Source organism: Alosa pseudoharengus, unplaced genomic scaffold (assembly GCF_046254945.1).
Source record: "Alosa pseudoharengus isolate Yale_2024_CS ecotype anadromous, Long Island Sound unplaced genomic scaffold, YU_APseudo_1.1 YU_APseudo_1.1_scf_20, whole genome shotgun sequence".
Taxonomy (NCBI): domain Eukaryota; kingdom Metazoa; phylum Chordata; class Actinopteri; order Clupeiformes; family Clupeidae; genus Alosa; species Alosa pseudoharengus.
Window position 1 is genome coordinate 24,398,066 of NW_027468664.1, and position 5,000 is coordinate 24,403,065.

The 5,000-nt window shown below is 43.4% G+C and overlaps 1 protein-coding gene across 2 annotated transcripts in view; it reads right to left on the reverse strand.

Moving 5' to 3' along the window:
* Nucleotides 1–5,000, reverse strand: part of sfmbt2 (Scm like with four mbt domains 2) — a 61,884-nt gene that overhangs the window by 29,991 nt on the left and 26,893 nt on the right. The window lies entirely within an intron of this gene.

Here is a 5,000-nt window from a genome sequence, read left to right on the forward strand (position 1 = left end):
CTTGGACAATAGGCTCAAAGGTTTCACTTTGATGAAGGAAAACAAAACACAAAATGAAACTCCCATGAAGTCCTAGGGCTGTATTTTGGGCTCCAGCGCATGGCGTAAAGCTCGTTATTCACTCGCGCAAAGCTTAATTCGGTATTTTGCACGTTTATTTTTTAAACATTGCGACCAGGGGTGTGGCAATTAACAACCTAGGGAGGGGCCTGGCGCGTTGTCTAAAAATCGCTATCATACACCACTTAAACCTGGTCAGAAATCAATGGCGAATTGTTCATATGCTATTTTAAGAGCGCATGTCAACAGTCATATTGGCAGGTGCACGCACCATCCTTCTATCATTCATGAACGCACACCAGCGCACGTCCATGCAAAGCATTACAAATTGCACGATTACAATAGGAAACATAATTAGAATAAAGATATTACGAAATACTGCACATCTCATGATGAGTAGTTATTCACCATCATTTGCAAATTGGTAATGACGGTTAAAAGTGATTAGGGGAGAGGCGAGAGACACGTATGGAGCACAGCTGAAGACGCACTGTCACGAGATATAAGCAACTCCTGCAGGATAAATGTTGTTTTATTCAGTCATTTGAGCAATAGGGTAAGTGTTGCTTTTTACAGCCTATGTTTTCGGTGGTAACCCATTGTCAGTCAATAGTGAAAGTAACTGCATATAACTGTCTTCGTTGACTGACACCTTGGTGAAGTTAGTTTCACTTTGCCAATGAGTTCAAATAATAGACGAGTGCAAATGCGTGAAGGCTATGCTAGGTTTTAGTAAAGCATGGTTTAAGAATGACTATTTCATACGGTCTCGCAAGCAGCCTCCTTCAAATGCCAAAATACCGATGCATTTATTTGACATATTGCGCTTTGCGCTGTTAAAGGGAATGCCAGATGTCATTCTCATTGGTTTAAAATGATGTTACGCCCCAAATGCACATATGACTGATTAAAAAACCTAGGAACACCTTGTTGCGCCATGCGCTCCACTTTTTATAACGAAACCCCTCCCAATGTGAACTGGACATCCTACTAAATTTGAATAGACTTTTGACGAGTGACGACGCACTTCAGAATGTCATGATAGGGCCCATAATGTTCCAGGAATCTCAGCTAATACTGAGAATCATAAGAGCAGTGATTACAAAATCTGACAGGTATGAAGAGGTCCCAAGAAAAGAGAGGAGAAGATTAAAATAATGACATGGAGTGTGCATGAGAGAAGCAAAGAGGAGGGGAAGTGAGGAGTAGAGAGAAGATGGGAAGCAAGAGGAGAAGAGGAGAGGAGAAGATGAGAGGAGAAGAGGGAAGAGGAGAAGAGAGGAAAAGAGGGAAGAGGAGAGAAGAAGAGAAGAAAGAGAGGAGAAGAGGAAAGAGGAGAGAAGAGAAGAAAAGAGAGGAGAAAATGGGAGAGAGGAGAGGAAAATAGAGGAGAAGAGGAAAGAAGAGAGAGGAGAGGAGAAGAGAGTAAAAGAGAGAAGAGAACATGAGAAATAAGAGGACGAAATGGGAGACTCTTGTATGATACATTTACCCCACTTTGGTAATCGAGTGGGGAGAATTTGCCTCACTGGTGCAGTGGGAAAATATGTGCCCACTGATGTGGTGGTAAAATGGGGGCAGTTGGTAATCTGGCATGCTGTTGACTATCTGGCTGGTGTAGTGGTGGTGTGGTAACATGGGAGAAATTAGTAATCCAGCGTGGCGGTGGGTGAAGTTGGTAATCTAGCGTGGCGGTGGGTGAAGTTGGTAATCTAGCGTGGCGGTGGGTGCCGGTGGATCGTTTGAAGTGCGGCTCTGCCCCATCACAGAGCTCCCACTCCACTGCCTGCCATGGTTGCCATAGCAACCACGGCCAGCACAGCCTAGTTCTCCAGGCGATGAAAAAACAGGCACCAGGCATGAATGGATACACACACTCAAACACAAACACACACACACACACACACACACACACACACACACACACACACACACACACATCACATGCTCTATCAAACATTGTGCAATAGTTTTGTCCCAAGATGTAAGTTCTTCCCATACCTCCTTACTCATGGATCTCTCTCTCTCTCTCACTCTCTCTCTCTTTCACTTTCCATCTGATGTCTTTCTGCCTCTATTTCCCTCAGGAGCAGGGGTTTCTGGGGTTTCTGGATGTTTGGTGGGATGGGGTTATGTGTGTGTGTGTGTTGGGGGAGGGGGGTTATATATATATAGGGTGTTTTTTGTATGAATGTATTTATGTATGTTTGTATAGTTTTGTGTTCCAATAAATGGGTATTAAACCTCTCTCTCTCTCCTCTCTCTCTCTCTCTCTCCATCTGATTTCTTTCTGTCTCTAGTTCCCTCAGGCTTGTAAAGACAAACATACTAGATCACAGCAGCATGAAAGAGCAGGTCAGTCCAGTCAATATGTGGCAGTATAGCGTATCTACATTGTCCTGTATCTCACACAGTACTGTACTGTGTATCACAAACAAATATTGACGGTAACAAGTGTGCCCGTGCATACCTGCATGCACCTGTACACACACACACACACCGGACACACACATAGCCACCTTTCTCTCTCTCTCTCTAACACACACACACACACACAGAGACCCCTTTCTCTCTCTCTCTCACACTCTCTCAGTCACACACACACGCACACGCACACGCACACACACAGAGAGAGAGACACACACACAGCAACAGAAGATGAACACTCAGACACCTCTATAAGGCAGAGGTACCCAGAGGCAAAGCTGCAATGAGCCAGATATCTACAGGACACTGGAGAATGGCGGCTGCTTTCATGAGGGAGTTTCCATTACGGACATTGGGCTCTATCGTGCACACCAGCTTGATATTTGTCCATTTCCCGGTTTTGTTCGTGCATTGGTCAACTAAAAATGTAGTAGCCTATATAGTACATCTACATGCAATACCTTTACAACAACAACGCCTAATTACGACCTATTCATTTGGACAACTTTATACAGCCCTATAAAGGCTAAAGTTACCTTTAGTTTTGTTCCAGTTTACCGTTGTGTATGGCTTTAAACATCGTGTGCGCTTTAACACCAGCCTATAAGCATTATTCCAGCTGCGCTAAGGTTTTGACAAGCACCACAATTTTGCCTACCTTGTTGTAGCCCATCTGAAATAACTCCAAACTTTGCTTTGTTCCCTCCATCCTTTCGTTGTTTTCAAAAAACTTTTTATATCCATGATGGCCTTGAAGTCTTGAGTTTGTGAATTCGCTTAAATAAGCTTATTATGTGCTGTTAACCAGCAACCATAGATAGTAAAAGAAAGCAGCAAGTAGCCTTGGCTACAATTTCTGTAGTTGCTGCGTCTATTCATTGTTATTCTCTCTCCTGCTCAAACAAAAGTTGTGCGTGCATTAAGTTGATGATAACGTGTTTACACTCTCTACTTTACATAAAATATTGTAAATAGCCTATTGTCATGCAGTTAATGGGATACTGTGCAGAGTTGGAAAGGTCAACTTAGAAACTGTTTCTGTTGCCTGATGGTAAGGTACAGCCGTAGCTTACACCTGCAGGAGCGCTTGCTTGGGCGCCTGTGTTGCGCAATGCACTTTGCTCCTCTCATCTATACGACGCAGTTCCCATTTCTCCAAACCATACATAATTACAAGGACAAATATTGCTACACGAGGGAAATCAGTGTGGTGTCCGATGTGAAAAAATAGGTATAAATCTAGCGTACACATTTCCACGAATCACGGATGTGTTGATGACATAAATTAGGAAATATTAGAGGACTTAATGAGACATGATGTTAAACTGCATGCAGATGCCATTTAACCCAAATGCCCCAGCAGCAGCACGGGAGAGGAGAGCTTATCTGACAGATCTACATTATCTATACTCTATAGTGAGGTAGATTACATTGCAAAAATATCCATAACCTCATGATTCAGTGAGAGTGATCCCAAAACATCGGAAAGTGACATTTCTGTATTACATTTTGTCAAGAGGAAAAATCAATAGCAAACTGTTCCCAACTGACTATAGCGCTGTGAACCGTTCCTGGCTGCGCCTGGCAATTCCGCAATCATAATAGCAATCCGCTATGGAACAAGCGTGCCTGTTGTTAAAGGGAATGTGAGATGCCGCTCTGATCGGTTTATTGCACGTTACGCCCAAACCACACTCATGATTAATGTAGCTACTTCAGACCACCCTATTTTAGATTTGCGTCGGGCGCAACAGTCATGATCCCCCCGGTAAAATAGAAACAGTGCCCAAGATCCGCCCACAAAGAGATTTGCGTGAAGTCAATTGCGCTAAAGTGCAAGATATAGCCCATTATGGGCCCTATCATGACATTCTGAAGTGCGTCGTCACTCGTCAAAAGTCTATTCAAATTTAGTAGGATGTCCAGTTTACATTGGGAGGGGTTTAGTTATCAAAAGTGGAGCGCATGGCGCAACAAGGTGTTCCTAGGTTTTTTAATCAGTCATATGGGTGTGTTTGGGGCGTAACATCATTTTAAACCAATGAGAATGACATCTGTCATTCCCTTTAACGGCGCAACGCGTCGGTTGCATCGGTATTTTGGCATTCAACGGCACATTTGAAGGAGGCTGCTTGCGAGACCGTATGGAATAGTCATTCTTAAACTATGCTTTACTAAAACCTAGCATAGCCTTCACGCATTTGCACTCGTCTATTATTTGAACTCACTGGCAAAGCGAAACTAATTTCACCAAGGAGTCAGTCAACGACAAGACAGTTATATGCAGTTACTTTCTAGCCTAGAAATCTAGACGCGCCCCTTTGCTGCCAGGGCTAGTCTAGCAACTCTCCGTTGGCTTGTGAGCTCCAGAAATCGAAACTTAATCAGGACATTGAAATCGTGTATAGAGTCATTTGGTGGGCTTAACATAATGATTGATGGCAGAGTTGCAACGGTTTGGCTTGAATTCCCTGCTACTTGAAAACAAATATCCTATTGCGTCCTATTGCGTG